This window comes from Sciurus carolinensis, chromosome 15 (assembly GCF_902686445.1).
Source record: "Sciurus carolinensis chromosome 15, mSciCar1.2, whole genome shotgun sequence".
NCBI classification, from domain to species: Eukaryota; Metazoa; Chordata; class Mammalia; order Rodentia; family Sciuridae; genus Sciurus; species Sciurus carolinensis.
In genome coordinates this window covers 22792422-22811423 of record NC_062227.1, presented here as the reverse complement: position 1 = coordinate 22811423, position 19002 = coordinate 22792422, and the positions used below count along the sequence as shown (strand labels likewise).

Genomic DNA, 19002 nt, shown 5'->3' with positions numbered 1-19002 from the left:
AGAATCATAGAAGTAAAGATTTTTATTCTTTTTTGGGGTGCTGGGGATCAAACCCAGGGCCTTGTGCTTGCAAGGCAAGCACTCTACCTACTGAGCTATCTCCCCAGCCCCAGAAGTAAAGATTTTTAAAGTGTGGTTTTATTTTTTTCCTGGGGGAAATGGATTTTTGATAATGAACTAGCAGTTCCTTAGGATAAGTTAGCAAGAAAATGTTTGTGTTGAGAAGAGCTGTTGATAAATAAATATGCATTTTAGAAAGGCTGTTTGACCATAGAAATGCCCATAAGTGATAAAATATTAAATTCTGAATATTGCTGTTATGCCATTGCTGCTTTAACAAGGTACCACAACATAATGACTTAAAATAACACAATTATAGTTCTGGAGGTCAGAATTCTGACACAGGTCTCACTAGGCTAAAATCAAGATGTCAGCAGGGCTTATTCCTTTCTGGAAGCTGCAGAAGAGAATCCATTTTCTTGCCTTTTCCCTCTTCTACAAACCACCCATATTTCTTAGCATGAGACCCCTTCCACATCTTCAGAACCAGCAAGTGTGGACTGAGAGGTTCACACCCCATTGCTCTGACCTACTGCTGTTCTTCCTCTTCAAATGTTATGCTGCGGTATCAGCCAGATAATTTAGGATGAACTCCCTATCTTAAACTTAGTTCATTACAACCTGCGTACCAACTTACCCTTAATTCTGTGTTGCCATTGAATATAACATACAGTCACAGGTTCCAAGATTAGGAGGTGAATATTTTCAAGGAGCCCTGCTGCCCAGTGAATGAGGTCTGACTCCTACACAAAAGGACATCCCTTCCTAAAGGGTTAATGTTTGTGCATCTGCCAGGTACTAGGGTCCCTTAAGAAGCACATTGTATTTGCTCCTGCATAAATTAACCAGGAGTTGTGTTTTTAATTTGGAATATAGTCTTTAAAAACCTATATGTTTATGAGATTCTCATATACTTAATCCTATATATCCAAGAGTTCGCGTGGATTTTATAATAATATTAGTGCTTAAATCAGGATCCAGAATATGCAGTTTTAGTGAGTCCCTATTTGCCTACTGATACCAGTGGCTTGCCCCATTTTTATGAGGCAGGGGCATTCCTAGGTTTTCTAGTAAGCTTAACAAACGTCCTCAAGAGGGGTATGGGAGTACCATTCCAATGTGACATGCACTTGTATTTATAGTCTGAGAGAGGATCAACAATATACCAATTTGGTCTTGCTGCAAAGTGACATTTTTGAAACCATTTCAAGCTAATGTGCACACATGGAATTTATCAACATAAGCTGACTGTGAGTGGGGACCTGCTATCACTAATGTCACTTTATTCTCATTTCTGCTCTACTGTGGGTTATACCAATTTTATATTTCTTGTGCCATCACTGATTCTAGTCCCTCTGGATTCATATTGCCTTGATCTGAGAAATAAAACTAAACAAAATATTACTAAGGATGCCAGATACTGCATCTATTATTTCTCTGACTGACCTTATTTTAGCGTTTAAAAATCTTTAGCTGGTTTGGGAAATTACATTTTGGTGCTCACACGAGTCATGAGTGACTCCCAGATGGAAGATGTTTTTGTCAGGCAGGATCTATGTGCAGGTGGATCTGGGCAGGCAGACTGTGTATGTGTTTAGGGGTCCCACTGCAGCATGTGTTTGGAAGAGCCCAGATTCAAACCCAAACTGTTTTAGAGTGGGAGCTCAGCCTCCTGGTACAGAGCCAGCTATAGATTACGGTGGAGGTGAGGTGGCATAGGGCATCGAGGAAGTTTTCCTGGGTATAAAAGATAACTGAGAGAAATAGGTAAGATGCCCAGAAAGGTGGTGGGGGGGTGATAATGATAATGAAATCTATCTTGAGATTGGCCCAAAGTTTTTTCTCCAAGACCCTTATATAAATAATGTTAAATTTGAGATACAAAAGGTAGGTGTTTGTGTGTGTGTGTGTGTGTGTGTGTGTGTGTGTGTGTGTGTAATTCCTCTTCATCATTTTCCTTCTCCATTTTCTGCTGCTATAACAAAATACCATAATAAACCAGGCAATTTGTAAAAACAATACATTTATTTCTCACATAAGTCCAATATCAAGGTGGTAGCATGTGACAAGGGCCTTCTGGCTGTATCATACATTCTGAAGATATCACATAGTAAGACAGAGCAAACCAGCTAACTTAAATCTCAGTGTTCTAATAAAACCTCTAATGGCATCATAGGGACCCCACCCTCACGACCTTACCTACTCCTATTACCTTGCAATGGCCCACTCCAAACACCATTAATGTGAATTCAGGGACTTAGTTTCCAACACTTGAACTTTTGGAAAACACATTCAAACCATAGTAGCAATCACTTAGGAAAGTTCAAATGTCCATACCTGTGAAATGAGTCTGTGGTTTCAGCTGCCAAGGTTTCATTCATTCAACAACTTGAAAAATGGTAGACCCTGAGTCTAGGCTAGATGTGCTCATCAGCAGGTCCTAAGCCAGGAGCCCTCGGAGCCATCGACTGCACATCAATCATTATCCCTCAATCTGACTGCTGCTGGGCCTCCCCCTCACAAAGAATAACCATATTTTTATAAAATAAAGATTATAATCAATAATGTAGTCAAACTAATAAGAACAGATCTTTGGTGAGTACCAACCAGGTGCTGGGTACTGTTCTAGGACGGGATGAACACTAAGCAAAAGAAGCAAAAAAGTCTGACTTATGCCACTGGCATTTAATGTGAGCCTACAAACTTAGTAAGATAGCATTGACTGAGAACAAAACACTGTCTCCCACTGAAGAAGAGGAATGATTAGTAATCAGAGAACTCTTTGAAATTTAAGGGTGAGAAAATTTTCTTTTTAATTGATCAAAAAGTGTACTACTGTTAGAAAATTTGAGGGAGTCCTGCTCCTTCCAGAATAGAATAGGCTTTCAATTTTGTTTAGTTCCAAAAGTAAAATTGTTTAATATCTTAATGTTATTAGACTTATTTCTATTCTCACATGTCAATTTAATTTAGGATTCCATGAATTTTATTGTAATAAATAACAATATCGGTCTCCTTTTTATTGTAAGTCATGATAATGATGACCATTTCAGAGTCACATATTTGTGCCATGATTTGGGAGTGATTATAGGTTGCAACACATGTTAATTTCAACTTGTTTTAGAAGAACTCCAACCTTTTCTAAAGATTTCATTTCCAAATTGTAAGTGTACAAAAGATGAATTTTTGAGTGTATACAATATAACTCTATTTTAAATTTCTCCAGCATGGAATACATATAGTCATATACATGTGAATGCACCAAGAGAGATACTGCCAGCCACTGGATGAAGAGATGTTTCTTTGCCCTGGTGCATGTTCCTTTACAGATACCCTGCCAACCACGGAGGCATTCCATGGCTTCTTTACCTCTGGGTCACCCAACATAAAACAGCAGTGGCAGAAGAACACTTCTGCCTTGGCCAACAACTATGCACTCCCAGCCAGCAAAGTAAACCAGGCTTCATTTACAGTGTGGAGACGTGAGCAACTAGTGAGGTTCAGCTAGTGATGCCAGTGATGGTTTCATAAAGATGATTTTATCTGCACGTTGGAAGTCAGTGCATATGTCTCCTGTGTTCAGGCCATAGGACCTAGGACAACTTAACGTGACTGCATTAGTTTCCTTCTGTCCAGTTAACAGATAATAATAGTAATTTCCTCACTGGGCTGTTAATAAGAATTAAAAGAGTTAATGAACTTAAAACACCTGGCTTATCTGAAATCCTGTGAATTTCTGCCAGTTATTTTCATATTGTGTTTCTATCACCTGTTGTAGTGGTGCACATTCAAGCTGAAATAATTAGATATCTGCTGTGTTTTTTCCTTTAAGTTTTAACTTTTAAAAACATTATTTGGTAATTCACAGCGATCTATCTTTAAGGTGACAGCCTTCATTTAGATTTCTTCAGCTGAATCTTGGCAACTGGGTATAATGTGCACATTGTTTGACCAACAGCTATTTCATTCCTACTGTGAGAGAAGTTCTTTTTGGTTCCAGCTCCTACCCCATAGCTTAATTAAGTCTAAACACACACTTAATTACAAAGGAATGACCAGAAAGTCATTGTCTTTTTTTCTTTTGTCTGTATGTAATTTCCGTATTTGTAAGTTTTGCCATCTTTTTAATATTTAAGTGAAGGGTTGTTTTAAAAATTTCTGCAGGCAACACCTGAATTTCAGGACCATGCTACAGAGTCATTGCTCAGGCACAGCTCCTTGTAGAGCGTACAGGGACAGAGATAGTCATCCTCTGGGGTGAACCCTGTCCTACAATCCTGAGTGACAGTAAACCAGGTTTGTGAGCAGCATCCATAGTGAGGATGATCCTTGAGATCTTTCTCCTGGAATCCACTGGTTCTGGTGGCAGATGTGCCTTTTCACCCTGCTCCTCCTACAATGGCCACCCCCTTCTGCTGGAGAGAGGAAAACAGGAGGAGGAGTTGTTTCCTTTCTCCAAGCTGTACTTTGTTCTCCTAATTGGCAGCCATTTGTCCTCCGGCTCTGCCATGAGACACATTGCTGACAAGTTCATCCTTCAGTGGGTTTTAAATTAATGTAGACTATTGTTTTTAACTTTAGTTTTGTAGGAGCTGGCCTAGAAGAAGCCAGTAAATGTGTAAGGCACATTTGAAAAACTGCAGTATTGGTGAAATGTAGAAAATGTGGAATTTTTATAGAAATGCAAGGTTAATTTAGAAAGGTAAATGCCTCACAAAGCATTTTGGTAGGTGATCTAACCAAGATGTATTTGTACTCTATATTTGGCTTTTGTGTGTGTGTGTGTGTGTGTGTGTGTGTGTGTGGTGCTGGGGATTGAACCCAGGGCCTTATGCTTGACAGGCAAGCACTTTACCATCTGAGCTACATCTCCAGCCCTACATTTGACCTTTTTAACTGAAGTTTCTGTGACTCCTCCCACCTGCCATTGTAAAGGGGATAAGAGAGTTGCACCATTGTACGCCGCCCCACCTTGGCTCCTGAATGATGATTTAAGTTCTCCGTCTTCTGAGCTTTTGAACTAATTTCATGTGCTTTCCCAATTATTCTCGTTCCATCTCTCCCAATGATGCTTTAAGTCTTTGTTCTCAAATTCAAACACATCCTTATTCTGGATGACATACAGGCAACATTTAAAAAAAAACTGGAGATGTATGAAGTATACTCCCCACTCTGTATTGAGTATTAGGTTTTTAATATTCATCAATAAATACTGATGACAAGAAACTACTTAAGTACTTTACTACTTTTTACATTCTTCAGTAAGTTTGTTAAGAATTTTATTAGCCATGGCACTTTTTTGTCAACTTTGAAAAATTCTTGTTGTGAACTGTATATTTTATTTGGTGTTCAGTTAAGTATAGTCATGACTCACTGCACAACAGAGATGATTTGAGAAATGAGAAAAGCATTGTTAAGTGATGTGTTAACATCATAGAGTATTAATACAAACTGATTGTTACCACATCACTAGGTGATACAATTTTATGGGACTGCCTCATCTATGCAGCCCATTGACTTTCAATGTCACTGTGTAGCACAGGACTGTCCATGAATTTTGATGAGTCTTTGAAATAACTCCTATCTCTCCATGGGCTTGTGCCTAAAGAATGAAAGCCAGTGTTCTAGGATTTCAAAATTAAGATAGACACTGTTCACACTGGCATATTTTGGGTTGAGTATTAAACATATGTTAGGCTGGACCTGGTGATGCTGTAATCCCAGTGGCTCACGAGGTGGAGGAATGAGAGCAAGATTGTGTAGGATCTGAGGTTAATATACAAAACTGGGTCACCTTCCTATGTGCCATCAATGAACAAGTAGAATTTGAGAATTAATACCGTAGCATTTTATATTAGCACACTTCCCCCTCCCCAAATAAAAATCTAACAAAAATGATCAAGATCTATATGAGGAAAACTACTAAGAGAATGCAAGAAATCAAAGAACTAAATAAACGAGATGTGAAATGTTCTTGAGTACAAAGTGCTATGGTTTAGAGGTGCTTTGTCCTCTAAGGGTTTATGTGTGTCCTGAGTGAAGATGTTAAGAGTGTTGGGACCTTTAAGAGGTGGGGCCTAGTGGGAGGTTGTTACTGGCTCTTCTCTGTGCTCTGTTTTCCTGTCATGTGATCTCTTCCTTTTGCACACACTCCTGTGATTCTGATGCTATCTAACAGGGTTACCATTAATGGTGAACTTTTGCCAGTGCCATGAGGTGGAATGTCCTGAAGCATGAGCTAAATAAACCTCTTCTCTTTATAACTTACCCAGCCTCAGGTATTTCAATACAGTAATGGAAACTGGACTATCACAAGAAGACTCAATATGGTTAAGATGATAGTTCTTTCCAATTTCTTCTGTAGATTCAATGCAATCTCAATCCAGAATTCTAAGTCATTTTGTGGATAGTAACAAAAATGGACTCCAAAGTTTACATGGAGAGGTAAAAGACCCAGAACAGCCAACACAGTTGTTGAAGGAACAGAACGATGTTGGAGGACTGACACTACCTGACTTGAAGACTTACTGTAAAGCTACATTGTTGATTTAGTTGGGGTGACTTGTTTATGTTGAATGGGAATCTGAAGTCCTGCCTCCTAGAGCATTATGCCTTCCTGTGAAGGCACTACTTCAAAGTGAAGAGATGAGTTTTCCTCATGCTTTGTAGATATCCACATTCTTAAAGATGGCCGTTCTCTCCAGTGTGTGGAACCTGCCAGAAGTAATCTGTTGGTAAGCAATCTCTAGCTTAGTGTGCCAGATACATTGTTCCACGTAAGCATTGGTTTGAACTAGTTAAGAAAACATGACTTTGTACAGTAGTCACTCAGATGTTTTTAAGAGGTTTGTGTATTTTTTATGTAAGACACCATTCTGCTAGCCATTTTATAGGGTGCAGAGCTTATCGGGCCTGTCCCTTTCCAGAAGGAATGTGAGTCGTGGAGAGAGTCATGATGAAATTATGGAAAAGAGGTGAACACCTTTGTAGTTCAACAGAGTAAGAAACCGGTCATTCTCCTTTTGTTCCATTGCACAGTTTGACATTTGGAAAGTATTTTGAAAACCAAACGTGCAGACCGAAAATACTACCCTTAATTGAGTATGATGATGATGATGATTTTTTTTTCATGATGTAGATATTATGATCTATGCATTTTATTTCTGTATATTTTCCCTGGTTTGCTACTTTATTTATTTATTTATTTTTTTACATGTTGTTTCTCTATTTGTACATGGCGTAAAGGCATACCATTTGTGTAATCACAAATTTACATAGGGTAATGTTGTTTGATTCATTGTTATTTTTTTTCCTTCCCCCCCACCCCTCCCACCCCTCTTTTCCCTCTATACAGTCCTTCCTTCCTCCATTCTTGCCCCCCTCCCTAACCCTAACTCTAACCCTAACACTAACCCCTCCCACCCCCCATTATGTGTCATCATCCAGTTATTAGCGATATCATTCGTCCTTTGGTTTTTTGAGATTGGCTTATCTCACTTAGCATGATATTCTCCAGTTTCATCCATTTACCTGCAAATGCCATAATTTTATCATTCTTTATGGCTTAGTAATATTCCATTGTATATATATACCACAGTTTCTTTATCCATTCATCAATTGAAGGACATCTAGGTTGGTTCCACAATCTGGCTATTGTGAACTGAGCAGCTATGAAAATTGATGTGGCTGTATCTCTGTAATATGCTGATTTTAAGCCCTTTGGGTATAGGCCAAGGAGTGGGATAGCTGGGTCAAATGGTGGTTCCATTCCAAATTTTCTAAGGAGTCTCCACGCTGCTTTCCAGAGATGATGATGATTTTTAATCCTTATCCTTTAAATACAGGAAGCACAACGCAAGCTCAACAAACACTATACATTCCATAGAAAACTTTTTCGTGGACTGGGGTTGTGGCTCCGTGATAGAGCACTTGCCTAGTGTGTGTGAGGCAATGGGTTTGATTCTAAGCATCACATATAATAAATGAATAAAAAGCAAAGGTCTGACAACATCTAAAAACAATGTTTAAAAAACAAAAGAAAACTTTTTTCCTGTTTCTCCCCAAATCTGATGGACTCCATTGTTTGGTTTGCAATCATTAGGCAATACCTTTTTTTGTCTACAAAACAAAACAATCTACCTCAGGCAGGTGTGTGAGGAAGGAGGTGAGAGGCAGGGCCTGTTCCCAGCCCTTAGTGCCGAAGCCTGGTTGCTGCAGGCCTGGAGGGTTGAAGGTGCAGGGACCTGTGGGTGAGGATCTGTGCTGTTTTTCACTCGCTTTGTCTCCCTTCCTCAAGCCCAACACCCTATTGACTGGCTAAAGAATCACACACCCACAATCAAATACTCACTTCTTTTTTAAAATTTTTTTTTATTGTAAACAAATGGGATACATGTTGTTCCTCTGTTTATACATGGAGTAAAGGCATACCATTTGTGTAATCATAAATTTACATAAGGTAATGTTTGATTCATTCTGTTATTTTTTCCCTTCCCCCCATCCCTCACACCCCTCTTTTCCGTCTATATAGTCCGTCCTCCTCCATTCTTGCCCCCCTCCCACAAATTGGAGAATATCATGCTAAGTGAGATAAGCCAATCTCAAAAAACCAAAGGACGAATGATCTCACTTCTAATCTTTCATTCTGAAAGTAACACATGCAACTTTCTCCTTGGCCATCATACCCTTTCCCATCCTGGGTGGTGTCGGTGGGAAGCATAGGTGCTCTGGCTAGGCTGCATTTCCAGCCCCTGCAGAAGTTGTCACTGTGTCCTTAGGCAGGTGACTTACCTCAGGTCATTCATGAAAGGGGGTGGTGGGAGTGAGGCTTACATTGCTTTCCTCTCTCATTGTACAGGAATAAATGGGGATACAGTGTCCTAGGTACCTGGCCCAGAAAAGATTATTTATCATCCTCTTCTAATTTATACTGTAAATGTAGAAACTCTGAAACCCCCCTTTCCAAAACTTTATCCTTTAAAGACATATACTGATGTATGCAGGTAAATATGAAATATCAAAAGTTGCCGGGCACGGTGGTGGCAAACCGTAATCCCAGCAGCTTGGGAGGCAGAGGCAGGAGGATTGAGAGTTCAAATCCAGACTCATCAAAAGCGAGGCACTAAGCAACTCAGACTCCGTCTCGAATAAAATACAAAATAGGTCTGGGGATGTGGCTCAGTGGTTGAGAGCCCCTGAGTTCATTCCCTGGTTGAAACCCCCACCCCCCAAAAAGTTAAACTCATGAACTCGGCAAAATATACAAATATACAGTCTTCCTGCCAGCACTCGTGTTGTCATGGACCCATTCTGAGTGGTACTAAAATAAGTATTTTTTGCATATGAAGAACTTGTTCATGATCCACTGAGAATATGTCTCCCACCCCTCGTACACAACTTTCCCCTCTTTTAATATTTTCTTTCTTTCTTTCTTTCTTTCTTTCTTTCTTTCTTTCTTTCTTTCTTTTTTTTTTTTTTTTTTTTTTCTGATCAATAGCTGGAAATGATGGATGGTGGCCTTTCAGATAGAATCTTTCTCTAGCCAAGGAGAGAAGAAGGCCACCTGGTGCAGAGACTGAATCTACCCTTGCCAGTCAGAGAAAGTACCTACCTGTATATTCTTGATTAGCAAAGCAAAGTTCTCTTGAAATGTTAAATATGTGTCCATACCCCTGTGCCTTCTCTCCGCTCCTTTCTTATCTATATGGTGAATGAGACGAGTGCACCCTTAGAGCAGGTTCCAGTCTTCACTCTGAAGACTTATCAAGGCCCCAACCTTGGGCAACCTACCAAATCAGAGAACTTCCCATCTTTTCATCTATGTAATGGGGACAGTCATAACCTGTACCGCATGAAGTGGTTCAGAGAACACACTGCAATGAGATAATGCACATTAATCTCTTAGAATAGCACCAAAAACAAGTTAGCTCTTCGTCTATTTATTTATGAAGGCAACAAACACCTTTCTCTGAAATTATCTCATACATGTATACTTTCTGCAAAATGTTACTGTTGAGATGTGATGGTCTCCGGGTAAAACAGGTGCTCAGAGCTCCCAACTTCACCCTGCCTGATGCAGTCCATCGGTGCTGTGTGTGCATTGTGTGTTCAGGTCAAGTACAAGGCTGTCTCTCTCCTTATGCTCCTGCATCTCAGGGACAGATAAAGGTGGCCTATATTTGCCTAGCATAGAATGAAAGAGGGATGGATCTTTATTAAACTTTGATGGACATGTGATATCTTGACGTGTCTAGCATTTGAAATGACGCATGGTGGTTTTACTATTTTAATAGTACCTGCTTGTGAGATGATCAAAATATTTTACAATTATACTAAACTAGTTTGTTTCATTGAATAGTAGTTTGTGTTTCATTTAGTCCTCACACACAGTTTAGGTAGGAAAAACCAGAGAAAAAATAAATCCGTGGATTTCATTCATTGGGGTACTTGCTGAGGGTGGTACAGGAATTGAAGGATAGGTCTGGTAGCAGTAAGTTGGCATTGCCTTTTCCTTTGGAAGGAGCACTTTCAGTCTGCATTCTTCTGCTAGGTGGTGTAGTTTGGGCATATCACTGGCCTCAGGTTCAGGTCACTTGTTTTCTAATGTTAGATTCACTTCTCTCTTGACTCATTTTTAAATTAAGTTTCTCATTGTCAACTTACTGAAAATGCTTGAAATCATCTCCTTAAGGAATATCATGTCCCAAATGGATGACATTATATAAGATAGAACCTTGGAAGAAAGGCCACTATACCAACAGAATGATTACTGAAAATTGGCAGTAACTTCACAGCCACTCTTGGAGTAAAGACCTACTTGAATCTGAGAATCCTGTTGTTTGAAAGTGTTAAGTCTGTCGTCTGGTGCAGACTCCAGGTCTTTGGTGAGGGAGACAGGAAATGGGCCTAGAAGAAAAGAGGGAGGCTGTTCATTCAGATATACTCACAGACGTGGGCTATAGTGTTGTTTTTGCTGAAAAGGATTATGTGGAAAAAAGTGTTTGCTATTTTCATTTTTGTAACTTCTTATGGCCCAGAGAAAAGAAACTAAGCTTTTGGAAATGTTTGTCTTGAGGGTGACTGAGAAGTCCTATCACCGCTAAGTATACCAGTTCTTCCTGCTATTGCAAGATTTATGAAAGACAACTAAGAGGAAGGCACAGCTTTCTCTTTATGAGCGATTATGATCATGGGTCATTTGCAGAACGTTTCACATTTCATCATTTTCACCCATCTGACTTTTACTGTAAGAGCCTTCCATTGTGAGCAGTGGTATAAACTTGAATCTTGATTTTACTATTCCGCTAGTATTTGCTTTAACCATAGGCAGATTACTTTGCACAGTCTCTGCACTGTTGTCTCTCTCTGTTGATGTGTAATGCCCACCTAATTGGGCTGCTGGAAGTATTGACTGGGTTGGATGCAAGACAGAGTGCTTGATAGGTATCCATTATCCTATTGCTTAAGGAAATTAAGGTCAAAGATAAGTCACACTGACTCAAATACAGCAGTCTAAGTCCATTGATAACAGGGATGATAACATCTTAACCTGGGTCCTTTCTGGAAGCCTCACCAAAATATAAGAAAGACTTTCATAAAATTGGTGTCCTTAAAGAAGGGTAAGCTTCTGCTACTGGAATAATCTACTTAGTGGACCACTGCTCCGTCTAAGTGATGGGGTAGTAATCCACTGGGATAAGGGTACATAGGGAGAAGATGAGCCTATAAATTGACAGCCCCTTTAAAGAAATATGAGAAGTGAAATAATGTCTTTACACAACAACATTTCTGTGTTCACTCTTCTGTTCCACCTATGCCCGCCCTGTCTCCTGATCATGCCTTTTTAAAAAAATTGATCGGTCCTGAAGTTTCTTAATTTTTCCAGAAATACTCAGCATTTTTCCATGCATATATAGCATTTGATGGAGAGGGCAGTGGTGGGACAGGAGTTGGGGGTCATCCAATTGATTGGGTTGCTGTTGAATGCCAGGCAGTGTCCTAGATTTCAGGGGACCAAAGATGCCTGATCCTCAGGGTGCACATATACTTTGGGGGAGGCCAATGAAGGATCCATGCAGTAAGACCTAGAAGAGTTCAGGTCCACAAGCTGGGAACATAGATGAAGAGTGTGGGCTTATGGAGTGGGTGTGGTTGGAGAAGGGTTTCAGTGGGAAATCTAGGGTTTAAAAGGTTTGTGGGCAGACAAGGAGGTGCCCTAAAAAGGAACAGGAAAGAAAGGCAGTTAATGGCCAAGCACATGGTGTATTAATTTAGGTCAGTATGTCTAAGCTTTTTGGGACGAGGGACTGTTCCCATTGACTGGTAGGGTGGCAAAAACTACTTGCTTCCCTGGTAGTCAAAAGTCTTGTGGGACAGTGGTTTTCCGCAAGATTATAGATGGGAATGAAGGTGATACCCTTTTTGTCCCTTGCTTTTGTCTTTTATTTGGGGGGTGCTGCTAGGGACTGAACCCAGGGACTCCCACTAAGCCACACCCTTGACCCCCTAAATGTCCTAGGAGTTGCTTCCCCAGTGAGGGGCTATCTCTGTGCTGACCTTTCCTAAAGCTGATGTCAAATATTTGAGGCTGTTTCTATGACATGCAAATATTACAAATAAGCAGCGTTGAAATATTTTTGATGTAAGAAGAGTTTTAGAACTGTTTGGCTGTGATACAAAGATACGTTTCTATGCCATATTTAGATCAAGTTTCTAGTCATTACACATTATTAGGAGTGGGTTGATGTGTTACTGAGTATTGCATTTAAGAGAGGACTATTTTAATGTGCTGTTTTCTTCTGTGGAATTTTAGACTTAGCCACCGGGTATTTTTCTTTTGTTGGTGATGATGTTATTGTCTTTAATCTACTCACTTAAGCTACATAGTATTTGCGCTCACTAACAGATTTCATAATTCTGTTTACTCTGAGATGACCTTTGTTTATTTCCTGATTTTGAAGGTTAATTCCCTATCATTTATTTTTATTATTTATACTTTTTGGTTTCAAAAATAATCCTCAGGTAGGACTACTGAAAATTGATAAGTGGTTCATGTTGGTTGAGAGTGTCCCACACGTTCAGATTCGGTAACCCTTAACAGAGAAAATGGCATAATCAAAACCCCATGGACCCCCTCTAGAGGTCTCCAGGGATTCTGTTGGTTGATTGGAAGCAGAACTCAAAGAGGGTCACCTGCCAGTTGTTTTCAGTAAGGTAGCAGCCAGTGTGACAAGGTTTTAAAAAGTTATAGTTCTCTCAACTGAAATTTTAACTCATTTGAAGTATGGGGAAATAAAGGAGCAATAGAATAGTAGTTGCAATCATATGAATTTGATCTGTAAATTCCATTGCAAAGTAACAGTACAGCAAAGAAATCTTAACTTTAGGTTAATATCACACAGGCAGTGTTTGTCATTCAGCTGTTCCTTTGTTAAAAGTAGAACATAACAGTTGTCTGTTCGCTGTTACTTGGGTCTGAGAGACATCACTTTAAGGTTTGCTGTTCCCTTGTAGTGAAGATTAAGGAACTCTGTTGTACACAGACCCACTTCTAGATTCAAGGCGATGTGTCATTTGAGTTTGGAAAGCAAATTGGCTCCAGAAATGAGAGTGAAATTGAATTAACCAGCTTTCGTCCATTGACATTTGAAATTGGGTCTGGTATGAGGAATTAAGAATTGAGATGTATTCAAGGCTTCTAGCTTTCTTTTCTTGTGATGTTTCATATTTGTGCAACTTATCTTTATTATACAGACTAGGGTCTCCCCTCCACCCACAGGGCTATAAACATGTCTTTGTTTGGCACTGGTGTCTATAGTGGATACTAATAAAACCAGTCACATGGCTTTCTTTTCACTCAGAACTCATCGGACTACTTCCGCCTCATGTCTCAGATGAAGGATCAAGGGGACAGGCAGGGTCCCCATGCTTGCTGCTACTGCCACACCACTGACACATGGGCCCCCCCTCCCCCGTCAGTGACTGTGGTCATCCCCTGAGGAAGCAGTCAAGAAGTAGAACCTGTGGGGAATCTGTTTCTAGTGCTCACATTCAGTCAGCATCCCCTTTGTTTTTCTTAGTTGTGAAAATTTTGTTTAAAAAAATTATCTTGAAATATTTGTTTTCTATAACCAAAAGGCATATAAGGTAACACACACAAATAAAAATTTGGTTTTAAATAATGTGTCTAAAGCTTTATGGGCCAAATTCAAAAGGGAAGATGATGCCTGATGAATAAAAATTAAACTTGATATATTTGTATAAGTAAATTTTAATAACAATTTCTCCTGCTTTCTATGGGTAATATATAAATAAGTCCTATTCACCAAAGATTTTGTGAGTGCTGAAAATTTTAATATGTTAATTTCTAAATTCAGGTGAAGTCTGTTTGAAATCAAGTTTCTTTCCAGTGTTCCCTCTAGGAAATTTCCTCAAGATAGCATCTTTTGCTTATGTAATTATTAAGTGTGACTTTAAAATGACTTTTATACTGAATTGTGGTAGTCACAAATTATATTGTCAACAGATGCTAGGGAGAAACGCAACAGGTGTCGACTTTGCCAGTTGTATGTGAAATGTGCGGGTGACCCAGAGTTGCAGATCCTCGGGCACTTCAGCCCTGTCCTTGAACTTTGTGATGCTGTTTCTTTTATTTTTGTGGTAATGATACCAAAACAAATAGGATTTTTTCAATGACCAATTGCATCTTTCTTGTTTTTCTTAATATTGATTTTTTTTTTCCAGGTGTTGATTTTAAAATCAAAACCGTAGCGCTAAGAGGAAAGAAAATTCGATTACAGATCTGGTAAGTGGCAGAGTATGCCCCAGTAGTGTGCTGTGTATGTTTAACAGTCCATATGCTTGTCTACTAAAATGAACTGTGTGAGCTGGCCCACCTCCCCTGCCTTCTGCTCCTTGGCTCATTGTCAGATCAGATGACCAGCTCTTCCTCCAAGGGAGAATTTAGCAGCATCTCCTTATTTGAGGCTGCATTTGCACACGAGGTGTTGTGTTGCTCTCATGAGAGCTAGTTGGGAGCCTTTACGCCTCTGTTTTTAAATCACTTGACATGATCTCAAAACTGCCATCACTAACATGGTGGCTGAAATACATGTCTCCATATCTTTATTTTGTGTGGTAGTATTCAAAGAGAGCCCACTGTGTTCACAACCAGATTGGCAGGAGGTGAAGGCATACCACCTGGGGACAGTTCAGGATGGCACTATGGGTAGGCACACCCCTTCTAGCTGTTCTGTGGGTGCCCCCTTTGCCTGCCAGAAGTGGTCCAGAAACCCCTTCCTGAAAAGAAGCTCCTTTTTCTGCTCATCAGAAAGAGAGACCAAACCAGCTGCATTTTAACCATTTTTGGCGTTTTAACTGTGTTCGGCGCTCACTGCTTTCCCTTTCCATTACCAACCCAAGGATACCCTTCAGAGGTACAGAGGTACATAAGGTTGTGAGAGAACTCTCTGGAAGAAAGGATAGGCTCTGGTCTGGTGGAGCTGAGAACTGGTGCAGCTGAGCTGTGCTGAGGATGCTGTTGTTTTCCATGATGCCGGTGCAGTGCCCTCAGCTTAACTCCTCTTGGTAGGTCACCCTCAGCTCTGACTAACTGTCCACCATCTGTGTGTGTGTGTTTAATGAATTGCTGCTTCACCTGTGGCATTGCCGCTCATCTAAGGCTTGAATGTTAGTGACATGTCTCCATCCTTCATCCATGTCCCTGTCTAGGCCACCACTGGAGCTAAACCAGTATTGCTCGCCTTCAGAGGTGTCTGAGGTGATACCTTCATTTGGCCATCTGCAACTCCATAACCCACACTGAGGGGTTTAGGGGTTTTGTTTTCTGTTGTGTTTTTGTTTTAGATTTGATTATGCAATATTAAAGTCTTAAAAATGGCGAATAAAAAAAAGTATGAATTTCTTATACTAGCCCATGAAAAGGCAGCAAAGTTTATTTTTCACATTGCTGCCCATCAAAATAAGTGCAAATGTGCAGGTACTTCCCTGGAATTTGGCCCACCAAGACTGTACTGGTGGCACTGGATGTATCTGGAGTTTGACTGCAGTGCCTTTGACTGATGCAGGCAGGCCCTCCTTCAAAATTCCAGTCCACAGAGAAGAGAGTGCTGGTGGGGTTCCAGGAAAGGAAAAGCATTCTTCAAAACAAGTCTTTTGCTTCCCTCTTGACTCTTCATTCTTCTGACTTTATCACCTGTCAACATGAAATTGGTAAAGAATAATGGCGGGCTCTGAGTTGTGACTCTGTGGTAGAGCGCTTGCCTAGCATATGTGAGACACTGGGTTTGATTCTTAGTACCACATATAAATAAATAAATAAAATAAAAGTCCATCAATAACTAAAAATTTAAATATATAAGTAAAAAGATAGAGGAACAATGAGCTGATGCATTAGATTGAAAGGTTGATTTGCAAGTTTTCTACATGGAATATTCCAGTGATTCGGTTAGGAAGTAGACTTGTCTTTTCTTGAAGTGATTTTCAACAATGAAATATATATCCACAATATACCAACCACTTTGTTAATCATATAATCGCTAAAAAAATAAGATTTTTTATACTCTGAAAATTTTATATAAAAGATGAAAAAAAATGTGCTAGGTTGTAGTTTGGTGGTAGAGAACTTACCTAACAAGGAAGGTTCTGGCACTGAAAAAAGAACAAAGGAAAAAAAAGATGAAAAACCTTTTTCTTCATTTTTGCCACGCAGTAGATAAAAAGGAGATATGGAATCATGGTTCTCATTCTTATTACTTATTTAAAATGTGGGTTGATTGTCCTTCATTCAAAATGCTTGGGACCAGAAGTGTTTTGGATTTCATAATATTTTCATAAACATAATGAGACACTTTGGAGGTGGGATCCAAATTCTGAACATGGAATTAATTTATGTTTCATATACACCTTAACCATAGTTTAACCTGAAGGTCATTTTAAGTACTATTTTTAGTGTGCCTACATTTTGACTACAACTTGAGGTCAGGTGTGGGATTTAGATTTGGGGGCATATAAGTTTTGGCTCAGGGACGCTCGACCTGTATGCATGGCTTGTCGACCTGTATGCATGGCTTGTTTTAGAGAAAAGAGCCATCCTTGTGCTGTTGTAAAGTGTTTTGTCGCAGTTGTGTGGTTATGTTTCACTGTCATTGGTTGAGGATGTGGGAGCAGACAGTGGAGTCAGAAACAGCTCTTCAAGGGAACATGGGACTGTGCTGGGCTGATAGTAGCCAAGCTCTGCTTTCCCACCCTGTCCACCCACAGACACATGACCTGTCAGTTTTCAGAAGGGCTTGTTAGAACAAATGCATTTTTTTCCTAGTCATTTCTGTTTATAACCAAGATAAGCAAATATTTACTCTAGAGAGAGTTCTAAAAGTTAAAAGTTCCAAAAGCTGCTGTTGTCTTTGTCACAGATCTGTATTACATTTTATCATTTCCACATTTTTCAGTTCCTTGATTATCTGTGTTGGTCAAAAAAGGGCCATTTTTCTCTTTTCTCTAGAGAAATATTTCTACGTGAGTGTACATAAGAACTTCAATGTGAGTGTTGCCAAAATGTATCGACTAACATATAGTTTCACCAATGTATAGATGTATATCCAAATGCTGTCTTGGAAATTATTCACAGTGAACATGGAGTCATTGTGTTTAAATGGACCAATGGACCGAAGCCGTGAAATATGTCTCCTACCTTGAAGCATAGGATTAAAGTGCTTCATCTTACCACCCCAGTCTTCACTGCTGGGTAATTTGTTTCAACTGGTGTTCTTAGGTTGGCATCAGTTAATACTCTGCTTGTAAGAAGTGGAACATTTCATATGGTAAAATTGGGTTTTGCCCTGCAAATTAGTAACTATATCATTTAAATAAACATATTAGATGCAGCAAGTAAGAATCTTGGCATCCTTTAAGCATTGCTATATATCAATCTTGGAAAACAGAATTGCAGGAGTTTTCTATTTGGAAAATGCTGGTGTAATGAATGATGATTTAGCTGGTATCACTAAACTACAAATTTCTGTAAATCATCTTTTTATCATTACAGTGAAAATTCAAGTTCATGGAGATAAAGAACAAATATTAAGATTGTCTATCTTCACAGAATGAAAGGTATAATTGTGCTTTACTTTGGCATTACATTTTTTGTAATTTAATCATTTATTTTTTGAAATTTAAATTTAATTTTGTGGAATTTTTATGGTGCAACAAATAATTGCTGAATGGAAACATTTCATTTACCCTATCCTTTGCCCAGACATGATAACATATAATGTAGTGTATAAGGGAAATATAGTATATATTTTCTATTGCTTTTGAGAGCAATAGAAAATAAAGAGTTTCTGAACTGAGATATTTTGGGAATATGCTTTTCCACCTCCAATATTCAAAGTCAGGTACAAAAAGATGGAATTTAGGGTATAATCTTAAATGGGAAATGATGGATTATTGGTGGTTGCTTTGTAAATGCCATATTTAAAAAGGTCATTTTCTATGTTTTACTTTGAAAAAACAAACTATCATGTATTTTGATTGTGACTGATTCTCTGACTTTACAGAGGAGGTTATTCTGTATAGTTTGTTGGTCTTGCTTCATAATCCAGCACCATATATCTGATTTAGTTGTTCATGCAGGTGCAAAGATAACTTTGTATCTCCTATAGTTCAGTCAGAGGGATTTTTCCTGGCTAAAGAGGGTGGGAGGATAGGCATGTTTCTCTTTCCTCATAGAGAAACAGCAACAGAATACATATTTGCCCTGGATTGTGGAGTTGCTTGCTTTGACTGTTGTTTGGGAACTGATTTTTGCTGCTATTTCCTAGGGACACAGCAGGTCAGGAGAGGTTCAAAAGCATTACCTCAGCTTATTACAGAAGTGCCAAGGGGATCATATTAGTGTATTAAATCACTACGAAGTAGATATTT

General features: G+C 39.3%; 1 long non-coding RNA gene across 1 annotated transcript in view; it reads left to right on the top strand.

The window, feature by feature from the left end:
- LOC124965476 (uncharacterized) overlaps positions 1–19002 on the top strand; it is a 56834-nt gene that overhangs the window by 14283 nt on the left and 23549 nt on the right. Inside the window, exons 4-5 of the long non-coding RNA XR_007105184.1 lie at positions 14803–14863; positions 18125–18189. This is a non-coding gene — a long non-coding RNA (uncharacterized LOC124965476). The remainder of the gene's footprint in view (positions 1–14802; positions 14864–18124; positions 18190–19002) is intronic.